Source organism: Manis javanica, chromosome 7 (assembly GCF_040802235.1).
Source record: "Manis javanica isolate MJ-LG chromosome 7, MJ_LKY, whole genome shotgun sequence".
Lineage (NCBI taxonomy): Eukaryota > Metazoa > Chordata > Mammalia > Pholidota > Manidae > Manis > Manis javanica.
This window is the reverse complement of record NC_133162.1, coordinates 132,604,458-132,621,182: the sequence shown is the minus strand read 5'-3', so window position 1 is coordinate 132,621,182 and position 16,725 is coordinate 132,604,458. Positions and strand designations below refer to the sequence as shown.

Here is a 16,725-nt window from a genome sequence, read left to right as displayed (position 1 = left end):
GTCATTAGTGCCCAGACATTTCAAGAACTTTCCCAAGCTGACCCTCCTGTGGAGACAGCGGGCCGCATACAAAACAATCGCCAAGAGTAAGTTTGTGTGTCCTGACGAAGGATGGAGAACACACTGCCCTGAGCTACGGGGATTCGGCTTGGCCGGCACCACCATCCATTTGCAGCAGCGCCTACAATCCGCCTTCTGCGGAACGGTGTGCCGCGCAGGTGGAACTCCCAACGGCTTTCCAAAATACAATTTAATATAAAACAAAAACAGCACGGGCACTGGAGAAAGCTGGGTGCATAAGCCTGGTTACCTGGGTGGTTTCCGCGCCCTGTCCAGGTCCGGATGCCCAGATCCCAATGGGCCGGAACTTTCTCGGCGGGCAGAGCCGCCCGGCAGTCCGCAGCGGCCCCCGCGCGCCCCGCCGGCCGGGCCCCAGGGGGGCACTCGGGCCAAGGCAGCCCCGGGGCAGCGGCTCCACCTGGACGCGCGCGCGGACCCCGCCGCGCTCCGGCCGTGCAGTCCGGGGCTCACACGCGCGCCGCACGCCCAGCCTCGGTCAAGCCCCGCAAACCGGACTCTCTCAGTCCCCAGATCCGCGCCCCGGAGAGGGGTGGCGAGCTTCCCGCCGGGCGCATCTGGCCCCGAACAGTGGCCACCCTCTGAGGCTGGTTCCACTCCCCTCCTCGTTCCTCCTTTGCCTCGGCGGGGCGCACCGAGCCTTACTTGCCCTCCCCTGCGTCCCGCTCCCCTCGGAAGTCCCCGGCGCGAAGCGGGACCTGGCGGAGCCCAGGTGGCCGCGCCTCTCCCCGGGCGCGCTGGACGCTCGTCTCTCTGTCATCACGGCAGTGAAGTTCCACCTGCCCTGCGCTTCGGGGCCGCCGCGGACTTGCCGTGCCTTCCGTGCGCTCCGCCGCCCCCGGGCCTCGGGCGCCCTCCTCCCTCCCTCTCAGCCGGGAGCCCCGGGGCCGTCGGTTCCCGTCCGAGGGGACCCGCCGCGCCCCCCACGCGGGCACACACAATGCCGTCCCCGCGCCCGCCCGCCGGTCCGCGCCGAGGGCACACGGCGCGGGCAGGGACCCCCCCCGTCAGGACGCCCCGGGCGCGCCAACCCCGCCACCCCCCGAGACGCCGGCGGTCCCGGGCCGGGGCTTACCCGCGGGGCGCGTGCTCCCTCGCCGCTCGCCGGCCCGCGGGCCACGGGGCCGCCGCAGCCGGGCTCCCGGAGATGCCGCCGCTCCGCCGCCTCTGCCCGCTGCCCGGCGCCAGCATCACCGCCTCGCGTCCGCCCGCGCGAGGCTCTCCCGCCGCCCTCCCGGAGGCGCCTGCGGCTGGGCAGCAGCGTGGGCGGCGGCGCCCGCACGAGCTCGCAGCTGCGCCCGCTGAGCAGCCGCGGCGGCAGCCGGAGCCCCGGGCCGGCGGCGCTTCCCCGGCGGAGGCTCGGGCCTCGGCGACTGACAACGCCCGGCAGCCAATCGCCGGCTCGCCCCGCGCGGCGGGGGAGACCAATCAGAGCGGAAGGCCCAAGGTGCTCCTCCGCCCGGGCTCCGCAGCCTGGCTTCCGGGAGGGCGGCCGGGCGCCGGGCGTGGGGTGGGGGGGCCGGGAGGGCCGCGGGGCTCCCGCCGGGGGCGCCCCGGGGCGGCCAGACCGCGGACCGGCGGGCTGGGGCGCTCTCCGACCGCGGCGGGGAGGAGAGGGGCGCCCCGGGGTGCGTGTCCGCAGAGGCGCGGCGCGGCGGGTCACCGCCTGGGCATCCCGGGCAGGGCCGCGGGACCGAGCAGCCGGGCGCGGGGGAGGGCGGACCCCCGGCGGTGGTCGCCGCCTGGAAGGATGCGCGAACAGTCACCAGACAGCGCCCCCGTCCTCCTCCCGTTGGCAGCCTTGGTATCCGAAGGGCGGTGCTCCCGCGCCCGGAGCCCTGAGCCCGGGAGGGTGCCGGGCCGCGGAGGAGGCTCCCGGGGACGCGTTCCCAAAGTTGCAGTTAGAGTGGACCTTCCCTGCTTCCAAGTAAACGCCCTCGCCTCCCCCTCAACAGAGCAAAACACCTCAAGAAGCAGTGGAGAGGCAGTTTAAGCAGACACCTAGTTGATTTTCCCTTGGAGAGTCACTTCGGGGTGTGAGTGTGTAGGGGGGTGACACAAACGCCACAGAAGGGATGTTACTTCTCGAGGAAAGAAAAAGAAAATGAAAGTGGCAAACTTTTCCCATACCACCGTCCCCAAAACTTGATCTGTCCCTGTGGAGCATTTTAAGTCCCTTCAGCACAAATAAGTCTGAATGTTCCATAGTTTTAGTAAGTCTGTAATGCCCCGTTTCAGGAAAAATGTAAAATAAGTTGTACACAAAGACTTTAATGGGTGTGGGTCTTTCCCCAAGTGACCTATCTTACAAGGTTGTGAAGGTAAAAAATGAAATGTATAAATCACCTACATAGTTGTTTGACAAATAGCTGGAATGTAGTAGGTGTTAGCTAGGCTGCTGCTGTTTCTCATTATATTTTAAGTGATCCTTTTCTGTTTTCAGTAATCACTTCTTTCTTCATTTACCCTCCCTTAAAGACAATTCCATGTATCCTGTGATACCCAAAATAAACACTGCTTAAATTATATGAACACCATAAAGAAAATTCGCAGATGAGACTGCGCATTGCCATGTTTCAGTACTGTAGAAAATGCGTGCATCTCAGCATCATGCTTCCTGGTTTTCTTGTGCCCACAGCCCCCCTTCAGTCATTTGGCCAATCTAGTTTGTGAGGCACACAATTTCTTTTTAAGGATCCAAGTGTGCTAAAACAGATAATGGGAAGTTTATTTTTTAGGCCAAAAAAAGATCTGTACTACATCATTTTGAATTTTTAATCTAGAGAAGTTTTTGTTATTGTTTAGGTTTTTAAAGTTGTTAATTGTTTATTTGTTGTTATTGTGTAACTTAAAATCAACATCTTCATTAACTACACGAGGTGATCATTAGAGGAATGGAATTCAAGTCTGGGAGAGGAAGAAAAAAATTAAAGTTTTACTCACATCCTAGGGGAAGATGGAGCTGATACATGCGAGAAGTAGAAATGTTAAAACTTAAATCTTAAAATTGGAAAATTTAAATGCAACAATTTAGAAATACCCCTGATAAAAGATGTTTAGGATGATCTCCAATCAAAAGACCAACTTGACTAAAGAAAGCATGTAAAATATGAAAATACTAAAGTTTAGAATATTATAAGCTATTTAGAAACTCCCAGAGATGTGCAAGTGCATGCACAATTACATAACTTTTCCCACCACTCTTCCATGCCCTGCCAAATGTACTATTTTCCAGTATCTTGTAATATTTTCTTCTTGTTATCTGACATTTTGCAACAGTTAATCTTGAAAAAATATGGCTACTATATACCATATTCCATAGTAAGATAATCAAATGACTATCTTACAGAAGCAAACAGTTAAAGAAAATCAACAGAATGGATGCAGATATAACAGTAATGGTATCTCACCATTCTTTGAATAAGCAGCTCTGATCAAAATAAACTTGCACAATAAACAATCTCCTAACAATGAAAACTGAAATACTTAAAATCAGTGAAGATGGAAAATTAAGAAAATAAATTTAAAGAAGTTGAAAAGATTGCATACTCACACGAGGCTTTTTGCATTGCTATGAATTTCACAGGATGTACTGGGCAGAAAGCCTTGTGTTACTTAATTGCATGAGTATTTAATGAGCTAATTATACTTAAATAACTTTTGATGTTTCCTTCTTTCTTCCCCTCCCCCCCCCTTTTTTTTGCTCACTTAAATATGTCTATGTTTCTCCCCTTGCAATGGCGAAACTCACTCAACTTGGTAGTGAAGGAATATGGTTAGGCACTATTTAAATCAGTAACTTCTGCCCAAATCTTGAAAATATGTAAAAAAATTTTACATTATTGATGCAAAAAATCAGTATTTATAAAGATAGAAACAATATTTGATTGGAGTCAATTCTGACAAAAGCTACATCCAGCAGGCAGGAAGCTAAATGAAAAGGAAAGAAATGAGTCCAGCTCCAGCTCTGCTTATGGCCAGGTGAGGAGTCACAGGTCAGTCACTTAAACTTGTCCAGCATTCCTTATCTGTGAAATAGAGATTAAAAACAAAATCAAACCTATAGCTGCCTTTCGCATATGCGAGGATTAACTCATGATTGGAACGGCAAGCCACAATGGGCTCTTTGCAGAAAAGTCTTTCCAGAAAGGTACAGCGCTGCAATTCAATGATTATTGCCCTCTTTTGAATCTGACTTAGTTTTAATTCTCACAATGGCTCTGTTCATTATGAATACATAATACCTAGTTCTACAGATGAACATATTAAGTCCCAAAGAGGTTCTTTTACCAATTTTACAAGAAATTAACTATCAGGTATACTTAATCTTTTGATGTCCAGCAAGAATGTTGTACTCATGGATCCTTCACTATGTCATTTCCAAAATGGTTGAAATATGCAAATTTAAAGGCTGACACCTTAATTTAAATTAAGGAAAATCCATTTTGTTTAATATTGGGTGTCAGTGTGCCTGAAAAACTATTTCCCCAAATAATATAATTAGATACTTCAAAACATATAAACCATCTGTTTTCATATTTGAAACTCTAAAACACCTTTAACAACAGGTATCATTGATGTTTATGTTAAAGATTACTAAAAAAGTCTTTATATTAAAATATTAAAGCAAAATTTTAAAACATGAAAACCACCAGAATGAAATAGCATTCTATTCATTCATCATAACCAGTATTTTTTTAGAAATATATTTTATACAGGATCTGTGTTCTCTTGTTCTCTTTTTAACACACACACACACACACACACAAGTAAATGGAGTAAAGTCACTCATCAAAATTTCACAGGAAACAGGACCCCAAACCAAGCAAATACTAAGACGCCTACCCTTACTGCACTTTTCCCACCACATCATACTCTTCTCCTGAGATTTGAAAATTATCAGTAGAGAGGGCATCACTGAGACTTAAGAAAATGTAAAAGATATCCAAGAACAAAGGGTAGGCAGAACAACAAGCCTAGGAGACAACTTATAAATAAGAGAAAGTAAGGCTGGTTTGTGGGGGTGTTTGTTTGTTTCCACGGGGAAGCAAACTTTAATCTGAAATCTAGGAAGGCAAAAAGTAATTTGGTATTGTGGAGTCCAAGGAAAAACAAAGCAGTGAAAGTTTAATTATATCAACTTGACTATAAGTATTGGCAAGACATAATGAATTAAGTGAGATGTTTTGGTTTCTTTTGAAAGGACAGTTATGGTAACGTTATTAGGGTGAAAACATTGGACCCACACAGAACGGGGAAAGGATTAGTTCAAGTGGATATGTTTCTGTTATATCAGGAAAGAGTTATGTTAAGTTCAGTATTCTGAAATAGAGGTGGAGTCATGATTTATGCAGACGGCTGTATAAAGAACTTTAATCGGTATAATGGCTCATAAAGTCTTAAATTATTGACAGTCTTTATTGTTATTATTAAAACATTATCATTTGCAAAGAGAAGCAGTCTTCAATGAGTGTGTATGTTATAGAAATCAAACCATTACCAAAATTGAAGAAAAGATATTTCTTTACCCTAAACATTCCATTTTCAATTTTTATAATTTAGAATAACATTCTTTGCTTGAATAAGAGAACCCAACCTCTTTTAATAATGAGTTTCTTTTTATTTTTCTTTAGCTGTAATCACTAAGGAGCAGCTAAATATTTTCATTGGTTCAGCATGAGGAAGAAAACAGGAGAGGAAGCATATGCAGGTGTGTGTACTGTGGGGGTGGGGGTGGGGGAGGTGTGAGGGGGAAGGGGGAGATCAGAAGAGTAAGAAGGAGAGAAGGAACAGTTTTCACGTTATTTGGGTAGCAGTTCTCCATGGCTTCACTAATCAGTACTTCTTTCAGAAGCCACGTGAAGCAGAGAACACTAATAAAATTTAAAACATGAATGACTTCCACATTATCACAAGAGAATGGTATTTAATTGCTTAGCATAGTGTTAGGAGCTCAGTAAATGTTTCATCAAGAAAATGGGAATGTGCAAATGTTGCGTAGGGATTTTGGTTTGCGGGCAGAGAGCTGCTGCTAAAAGTTCACACCAACTGATAACATTTAACTTGCTTGTAGTTGTGACCGTTTTAAGTTTACATAAATGAAATCATAACATATAATTTTATTTTATTTTAGTTAGTTTTCCAGGATTGCTCTACAGATCACACCATGGGTGCTTTCTTTTACTAGACTGAATCTGCATTTTCCCTTAGCATCCCAGCACCTCACCAGTCAGACTTTTAACTAATTCTCTAGGTGTTTTCAGGTGATTAGGAACTGTGCCTGTAGAATGATCCTACCTACTTGGAAGAGAAGTGCTAATAAAAGGTCAAAACTAAGTTCCAAGGGACTGGGGCCACTGAAGCTAACAGCGTGAATCATCATTAGCTGTTACTGATGCTAAGTCATGCAAGCCTGTGAAGTTCATATGGAAAAAGAAATTTGGATCAATAGGGCTTTATGCTACCATGCAGCATGATAATTACTTTCTGGAAGTCAAGTTTGTAAAGCTTTTTTCTTTCTTAAAAAAATGATTCTCTGCTCTGAAAGCCTGCATTAGTCTCTGTACCTACAGTGCAAGATAAATCTATGTTTCCTTTAGCAATCTTTTTTTAAATTTTACTGTCCTATTACTATGGAGGTTGGTTGCATGCATACTTTATATTTAGTAACTTTTGGTGTCTATTTAACAGAGAAACAATTTTAATTATTATCAAGTACTTTCAAATGCAACATTAATTATACATGTAACCAGGACATTGGGAAACATGGCTGCACGGGATAAGTCAGATTCCCACTACTTAATGTTATTTCATAACAGGATTGATGTTTTAAAATCCACTTCTGAATTGTCTGAATGTCTGTCACACCAAGTCACAAGCATATTTTAGTACTTTGTTTGCAGTTTACTAGGATGCCAGCTGTTGACCGGTTGACGCAAAGGGTAGATGGACTGTGTTGTTTAGTTGGTAAGGGAAGCATGCAAGCCATTGCTGCTCGTTTTATTTATGTTAACTACCAAGAGGCCCTGTGAGTGCTATGGAATAATTTTACAGTCATGAGGAAAAATATAATAGACTTGCACATCTCAGTATTGATGGCCTTAAATAAAAATACCCAACAAAATATTTTATGTCCTTGCTATGTCAAGAATTTTGAGGCTTTTAAAAAAAAGAGAGTTAAAAGCATGTGTTTATGAGCTTAGTATCATAGAATAGAATTTAACGTTGCAAGTAGATTCATGCATGCCCATTGGCCTTTACCTGCTAGCAGGAAGGACTTTCAAGTGTGATTAGAGAAAGTGGAAGTACATTTTTTAAAAGTGGTAGAAAAACCTAATTTCCTTATTAGCATTCATTCAATAAAAAAGTAAAAATCTGTTTTCACATTTTGGAATTTTCTTAAAATCTAGCTTATATAAACTAGAATATTAGAAATCTTATAGTCTAGATCTTTATGTCCCAGGCTTACAGTCCATTCTAAAATGCTTATAACTCTATTCTTCTCTACATGATTTTTCTCTCCCCAAAGATGTGACTTCTTAACAGTTTACATGAATGTCTCCAAAGAAAAAACTCATTGTTTTTAATTTCATTTTAAAACTTGTAATAATAATGACTTCTATTTTTGTATGCTTCAGTGCTTTGATTGAGCTGTTATGTGTATACACTGCATTCAGGTTTCATTATATTCAACAGTGAGTTAGACCTATATAATACTTGAATACTTCATTCTTAGAGAAGAAATTCTCATCATTATCAAGCACTTATCCATTGAGACATGAATTATAAATATTATAACAAGGATATCACAAACCATGGTTGCATCGGGTAAGATAGATTCCCAACATGATACGTCTCTATTATACTTTAGGCACTTTAGAAATGTGCTGTATTGGAATTAATGTTAATATGTATGAGAAAGATAGATGACAGTGTATTTTATTTTGCTTGTATTTAACTGTGCCCCCCACTGCCTCCTGGATGGTCAGCTCTCATAATGCCACTGCCCCACTGCCCTGTGGTTTTTAAGACTTTAGTGTAAATCTCCCTGAATAAATTCACTGCCAAGCCACATGCCATCTCAAGCCCTTCTAATGGCACCTCGGGGTTACATCCCCATCAAGTACACCAAAGATAATGTAACAGGACAAACCCATTAAATGTTATTTAAAGTATCAAGCAGTTGTAGCAACTTGGAAATCCCTTAGCAGAACATTTAAATCAGATACTTTAATGTAACTGGTGACTTTTTAGCCTTTGAAAAATTGTTATTTCTGGGAATTGAATAGGAGACCCTGGAATCTAAAAGCAACAGATCGAATTTGAGCGGCAAGATGATTTTCAACAGCTGGTATTGGCACTAGACCAGAGATCCTCTTTGTTGGGCTTTAGCCTCTGGGGGCAAGAACATCATAATTTTCTGAAAAGTAATAGAATAATTCAATGGGGCACAATTGCAGATCAGCTGAAAGAAGAAAATAAAAGAAAAACCAAGAAATGCGTAAATATCCTTTTTTTTTTTGCTTGATTTTTAATGAGAAACTTGTGAAAATTAACCACTAAGTCATTAATAGTCTATGTCTCTATTCACTTTAATGGAGTGGCTAGTATAAAATGAAAAACACAGGTGAGATACATATTTCATGGGCTTTTCTGGACATTTACTGACTGACAGTGGTACATTAAGAAGAGCGCTGGTTTTGGTGATCATCTGAAAATGTGCTTACGAGAAGCATAGCTTGGATCATTTAGGAAAAACCACAAAACCCCAACCATCCCATGCACATTTTCATTTATATCAAGTGGATTATGGCAGGGACATTTTAAAGTGGTTTGCTTTATAAGCAATAGAATGGTGTAATTAATGAGAATTCTGGGCACAGAGCAACCTTAGTTGAAATTCTAAGTCTACTTCTTATGAGATGTGTGACCTAAGCAAGTTACTTATATCTCTGTGTCTCAGTTTCCTCATTTGTATAAAATAAGACTAATAATAATAGTTCATCAAGTGACAACATTTAAATGAGATAATCTGTTCTAAGTGCTTAGTTTAGTATCTGGAAGATAACTGCTCAATATAAATCAGCTATGTAGATCATTCTCATTATTATTAATCAATATGTTAGAGCAGGGGACTCGTAAAGTTGAGATGGTTGACTTGGTCCAGCTTCCATCCATTCTTTCAAAGGTCAACCAGTCTAAGAGTTTCTGCTCATGCTTTTTTCCCACTAAAGCAGGTATGCTCCTCATTGCAAGTGGATTTCAAGAGTCATTTCACTTCTCTTTCTTTTGGGATGTCGTACCTGAAGTATTGTTGGGACGGCCACTCTGCAGCAGATGAATACCAGCATAGAGATGCTTAACACAGTGGGAATTCCTTTCTTGCTCATTCCTGTTCTGTTGGTGCCGTGAGACGGAGAGACAAAGGGATCTGCTCCACGCAGATGCTTGGGTTCTTCCATCCTTGACACACTGCTTTCAGAGTGATGCTGGGAAGGAACATGCGGATGCAAGACGGAAGATGAGGCAGGAAAGGTTACTCAGCTGGGGGCTCTGTGCCATTTCCACTGACGTTCCATTGGCCAGTGAAAGCTCGATGAGTGGCCACATCGACTGGAGGGGAGGCTGGGGATGGCGGTCCCAGTGCAGAGGACTCAGAAATCCTTTCTGTGAGCAGCTTACCAGTTTCCACCACAGGCAAACCTTTTTCAAAATTTCGCCCGATACCTGCTATGGTCAAAAGATAAACTAATACCAAACTAGATACTGTGTTTGCCTCAAAACCAAGATACCTGTGTGCTGCTCATTTTTCTCCATCAGAATCTGATGTGCTTCCTCATAAACTATAATAAACTAAAAGACTACTTGTGCCCAGTGAACAGTGGTAAATTTAGAGGTAATTAAAAAACATCTTAGAAATAAGAATATGGGAGATACCAAGGATACAGTGATCCATGGCAATCAAGGAAACTTCATTATGGGCTTGGAGGATCTGATTCCTGTTTCCGGGAGGAATGCGCTCGTGCTTACTTCTCTCTGGCCCTGCGTCCGCCTGCAAGAGGAATCCTCCCTTGTAAATCATTCTCCGCGATCCCGCAGGAAGCTGGTGATGGTGAAGATGTTCTCCTTTTGCGCCCTGTTCTTGCTGGGGCACGTTTGGGAATTTTGATGGTTGTCTCACACGTCCGAGTTTTATTGTTTGCAAATCTTGAACTTTTGATTTCTTTGACAACACAATTCATCAAAGATTTAATAGGCTTCTGTCTTGTTTGTTTCCAGACAGTGCTGTATATTAGCATTCACACTTTAAGTTCCTTCTTGGACATAATTCTCAAGCCTAATTTGTTTGTTTTTGTCCTCGCCCTTCCATCCAGTGAGAGTTTCTTTGGGATTGACAGACATGGGTGGAGTGAATACACTTTAAACCAACTTAATGATCCAAGCTGCTCAATGTATTTCTAGATTGCATTCCCTAATATGTGAGGAGATGAATCAGTCAACTTCCTCAAGCTTAAAGTCCCCAATCTTTTGGTTTTTCTCTGTTCTTTTTCATTTCTGCTTATAACACTGTCAATTTGTGACTGAAATCATCTTCCCTTTTTTTTCAATACCTTTCTAGGTTTAGCTATTAGCAAATTATGCACACTGTTGCAATTGCACTTTCCAACGTCTCCGCCTAGGTCTAAATGCTTTCTGGACATTCAGTTTATTCACTTTATTGCTAACAACTTTTCCAAATATTTTTCCTGCACATGGCATCATTCTAGATCTTTTAAACTTACAGTACTAACTTTCTTGCAGCCTACAGTCCAGTGACTAAGCCAGAGCTACACATTTAATTTTTTTGTTTTATACAGCATCCCACTTCTGGTACCAATTTATGTGTTAGTCAAGGTAACATTAGCTTCTGTGACATAAATTTAGAAATATCATTGGCTTAAATTAGTAGTTAATTTCTTGTTCACATAAAATCCAGTCAGGAGTAGGTAGTACTGACTTCACTCAGCCATTCAAGAATTCAGGCTGATAGAAACCCAGGGAAAGAAAAAGAGGAAGATTTAGGTGATTTTTATGGGCCAGGCGTGAAAGTGATATAGTCATGGCCAGACTAGCTGTGTAAGTGAGCTGAGAAACATAGTCTAGCTACCCAGAAGGGAGAGGAAATGGGATTGTTGAACAGCTTAGTAGCTCCTCACCTATGTACTTCAGTTCTTACTGGCCTTCCACCGTTCTTACTGTGACACTCTGGGAGATCATTTTTCATCACATCAGGAGCTATATTTGTGTCACTTCTGGCTCATCTCCTACCCAAATGAGAAGTATTTATATACAAATAGACAATATACACTTGGTTCTTACTTCTGTATTGGTAGTTGAAAAAACAGGCTTTGGAATCACTCAGGCCTGGGTTCAAAATCCAACACCATTACAAATTGGCTGTATGCCATTGGGTCACTGCATTTCCCAGAGCATCAGTTTTCTCATTTATAAAATGGGAATAATAATCACTACTTTGTAGGAAAACTGGAGACCACAAGATATAATGGCACAAGGCAAAGTATCTTTTTTCCTGAGTACATATTACATACTAATTTGCTTAATTAACAGGATCCGAATTTAAAGGCAGTTTGTGTATAAGTTCTGTAATGGTATAACAAGTGCAAGCCTTTAGTTCATAATATCTCATTGTCCTGATTATTATCAATCAAAGGTGATCCAAGGGACTTAACCCATAATCTTCATCTTGCTTGTAAATTTCATCTTTTTTTGAAAATTTAAGTATTTCTGATATACAATCTTATATTGGTTTCAGGTACAACACGGTGGCTCAACGGTTCCCCATATTATTAAATCCTCACCTCCATAGTATAGTTACTATCTGTCAACCTAGGAGGATATTACAGAATCATTGGCTATATTCTCCATGCAGTACTACCATCCCCATGGCAAACTTATGTTATGATTCAGAAATTTTGGGTCCCTTTATCTTCCTCATCCTTCCCACCCACACCCTCCTCTCTCTACCCCATAGTAACAAACAGTCACTTCTCCGTGTCTTCAAGTCTACTGCTATTTTCTTCCTTCTGTTTTTGCTTTGCTTTTATATTCCACAAATAAGTGAATTCATATGGTATTTATCTTTCTGCACCTGGTTTATTTCACTGAGCATAATACCCTCTAGGTCCATCCAAGTTGTCACAAATGGCACGATTTCTTTTTTTAGTGGCTGAAAAATATTCCACTGTGCATATGGGCCACATCTTTATCCATTCACCTATTGATGGACACTTTGGTTGCTTCCATGACTTGGCTATTGTAAATAATGCGGCAATAAACAATAAGCATAGGGGTGCATTTAGTTTCTTGAGGAACTTCGATACTACTTTCCACAGTGGCTTCCCTAATTGACATTCCCACCAACAGTGTAGGAGGGTTTCCTTCTCTCCACATCCTCGCCAAGACTTGATATTTCTTGTTTTTTGGAGAGTGGCCATTCTAACTGGTGTGAGGTGATATCTCAGTGTGGTTTTGATTTGCATTTCCCTGATGATTAGTGATGTGTAGCATCTTTTCATGTGTCGCTTGGCTGTCTGTAAATTTCATTTTTAAATCAGACCCTCTGATTCAAATTCACCTCCAACTAAGTTCTTTCTCTCTGAAGTCCCGGTCTTAGATTTCAAAGCTGTTGATATCACAAAGAACTAGGTATTATTTTAAGTAGTATAACTGGAAGACATGTTGATATTCTGTTATTTGTCAGCATCCACCTTGACAGGGTAACAGTGGTAGTTGCAGAACAGAAATTAAATTAAGGAGAGATAATCAGAAAATGCAGAAAATATAATGGAAGTTGTATTTCAAATAACACATTCATTTATTCTTAAAACCAAGACGGGTATTTTTTTGGTACTAATTTTATGCTTAATGAACTTAGAAAACATTCTTTTCTCACTTGTTTCTTTTCTTTGTCTGAAATCTTTTTTTTCTGTGTTTTGAACTATGAATATATATTGATTAGCAAGGAATATGTTCAAAACATTTGTAAATAATATGTGCAAAATATTTTCAAATGGAAATAGCAAGTTAAAAACAATAATTTTGATCCAGGAAAGAGGAAAAACTGATGTTGGGTTTAATTAAATTAAAATCTCTGGAAAACCCAGTAAAAAGAATGGGAAGAAAAGCCATATATTGGGGGAAAATATTTGTCAAATACATACGTGATAAGGCACTTGTATGCAAAATATACAAAGAACTCTTAAAATGCAACAATAAACAACCCAATTTAAAGATAAACAAAAGATCTGGACATCTCAGCAAACCAGCATATGAAAATATTCTCAAATCACACGTCACTAGGAAACTAAGATAATACAACAATGACAATCCACCATGTCCCTATTGCAATGGCTACAATCCCCAACCCAACTGCTGTTGAAGATACGGCATAACAGGAACTATCACTCACTCCTGGTGGGAATGCAAAAGGGGACAACCACTATGGAAGAGAGTTTGGCAGTTTCTTACAAAGCTAAACATCACATATCATCAACAATTATGCTCCTTGGACCCTACCTAGCTGATATGAAAATTTATGCCCACATGAAATTGCTTATGCCTGCATATAAATGTTGATAGTAACTTTATTCACAATCACAAAATCTGAAAGCAACTACTATGTCCTTCAATAGGTGGATGAACAAACCATAGTTATCCATTATCCATACAATGGAATACTACTCAGACAGGAAAAGTACAAGCAATTAATTATCAAAATACACAAAGACATGGATTAATCTCAAATGCATACTGCTAAGTGAAAGAAGTCAGTCTGCAAAGGTTGCATGCTTTGTTATTCCATTTGTATGACATTCTAGAAAAAGCAAATCTATTGACATATTAAGCAGACAGATCAGTGGTTGCCAAGGGTTCAAGGTGGGAGGGTACTGAACAAGTAAAGTACAGGGGATTTTTTTAGGGTGGTGAAATTATTCTGTGTGACATTACAATGGTGGATACATGACACAATGCATTTCTCAAAACCCATAAACTTTATAGCAGGAAGAATGAACCTTAATATGTGACATTAAAAAGAATTTAGGGGGTTGGAGGATCCCAGGATGAAAGGTATACAAATTTATACCTGGAAGTAGCAATAATTATCTCTTGATTATGAAATTACCTTGACTTTTTAAAGAAAGTTATTTTAATTATATCAAAATGGGAGGAATAGGCACCATTATAACAATTCCAAATCCTGCTTGAGGCATTTCATGGCTTACACAATTTCTACTCCTCCAAAGTCAAGCTTGTGGAGATGTCTCTAAACCCAATGAGTATTCACATGTGACACCTGTAACACCTTCCTCACCAAGACCTGCACACTCAAGGGCATCTCCACACCTAGAGCCACTGAAACGCCTCACTCATTTCTGCCCACATCTTCAAATATTACAAACAGGTCTTCATCCTCTACGTGTCACCTCTTGCCACCTGAGGTCTTAGTAATTTATCTACCAAGTAAATTCTTACTAGGCTCCCAGCTCACGTGGCTGCACAGCAGCAAACAGCTGTTGCCAAGGTCATCCACACTTCCTTTGGTGTCTGAGCTTCCGGCAGTCTCCCGGCTGATCTGTCCTGACTGCCTGGCAGCAGTTGGCAGGCAAAACCCTCATTTAACTCTGAGTGTACTCTTAGCTCACAGTGTACAGCATTCCATGTTTTCCTTCCATTTTACTCTTATCTCTTTATCTGACGCAGATTTGGGGGGACTGTTAGAATACGCTCCCACGGTACTGAAGGATGAAGGACCTTTGCTCTAGAATCACTCTTCACATCTTCAAAACAAAAACCTCTTTTGGTGATCTGTCATTTTCTGTGAGTGTATTTTTAGGAAACTCAAGAAAAAAATTGTCTTGTTGCTGCGTCTAATTTCTTTTATTTGTTTTGCTTTGAAATAACCATTAATGCTGCCATCAGGGTTTCCACTGATAAAATTTTAAGAAGGAGATATGAGGAGCAGATGCCATTTTTTGGAATGTAAAAAGGACAATTGAGTCAATATTCCACTCTTTACCTGTCCCTGACTACTTCTCAACACCTTCTCATCCATTTGTTTCCAAAGATTTTTTTTTTTGACAGCATCAGTCTAGTTCTCTTGATGTCCTTAGGCTAGGGACCAAACTGGCACCCCACTGTGGACTCTTTCTGATCTCCCCACATGTTTTTTTAGACGATTAAGTGTCTTAAGACACTTTAAAATGCTAAGCCACAACATTTGGGAGATTTAATATAAAAATTCAAATTTCTGGCTCCTCTCTTTTTTTAAAGATGCTATCTGTCCGCACTGTGTCCCCATTCCCCAAAGCCACAGTGATTTGGTCCTGAGAAGCTGCAGCCCTTCTCGCGGGCTCAGCACACTCCACAGCTCGCTGCAGGCCCTGCGCTCCCACGGCTCGGTCAGACCGCGCCGGACTCTGCAGCCCATCCGCATCATGTTCAGAAGCCCCGCTGGCCTCCATGCACATTCCCGGCTGCTACTCCTCACCATGCATTTTCAGATCTAGAGGATAGAGAGGCAGGCGGTGCACCAAGTCCCTGACAGTTTCTAAATCCTGTGCCTCCTGGGCCCCTTGGTGCTTCAGTCCTGAGTCCACGTATTCAAAGGGATGGAAAAGGGTTAGACTCTCTTACTTTCATTCAAAATGACAAGTGTTTCAGGAGCAATGATGATGGGTCAACATCTGAAGTACTTTTTTGTTTGTTTCTTTCTGTTGTGGAAAATTTGATGAATCCAGGGGGTTTTATTTATTTTCTATTCACAAGGAAAAGTTACAGAGTCATGGAAAGACCATGAGATCTATAGTTATAAAACATGGTATTGCATTTTAATTCTGATATTCACTTAAATGTGTGCCTTCGGGCAAGCCACTACAGTCTATGAACACATGCATAAAACTCATCTACAAAGTGGATGTATCTCCCTTATCTCTTTCCCAGGATTGTGTTAAGGCTCACGCATGATTTTGAGTGTGAAAATGCCTTGAAAGTGTGAAGCTCTTAGTGAAGGGGTTATTTTTTCATGGAAAATAGACTCTCAATTACAATTGGATGAATGAAATTCAGATAATTGCCTATTTTCATTATCTTTTTGATGATCTGTGTTAGGCAAAATAATGTCCTCTCCAAAGGCATATACAACTTCATCCTCAGACTATGGCTATGATACTTACATGGCTAAAGGGACTTTGCAGATGTACCTAAGTTAAAGATGCTGTGATTGATTACACTGGGTTGCTGCTATGCTGGCATATGAGCCAAGATTCCACAAAGCCTCTAGAAGCTAGAAGGGCAAGGAAGTTACCTCCTGGAGCCACTAGAAGGGACACTGTCCTCTGATTATCTTGGTTTGGGAACTTCTGACCTCCAGAAATGTAAGATTATAATTTGTGTCATTTAAGTCACCAAGTGTGTGGTTATTTGTTAGAGTGCAATAGGAAACAAAACATTCAGAGTCTAAACCTTAAAAATGAGAAAGAAAGCATGCCTCAACCAATACATTCTTTCCTGTGTTATTTGGAAATTTGATTGCTAGTGTCTTAATCCAGTTCCACATGCCTTGGGCACATGTACTTTAGCACCCTTATT

At 41.7% G+C, this 16,725-nt stretch overlaps 1 protein-coding gene across 2 annotated transcripts in view; it reads right to left on the bottom strand.

Annotated features, from left to right (window-relative positions):
• Window positions 1-1,424, bottom strand: part of B3GALT1 (beta-1,3-galactosyltransferase 1) — a 485,458-nt gene extending 484,034 nt beyond the window's left edge. For both annotated transcript variants that reach the window (XM_073241604.1, XM_036996130.2), the window contains exon 1: window positions 1,154-1,424. The gene's annotated coding sequence lies outside the window, so the exon portion shown is untranslated. The remainder of the gene's footprint in view (window positions 1-1,153) is intronic.
• Window positions 1,425-16,725: the final 15,301 nt, after the last annotated feature.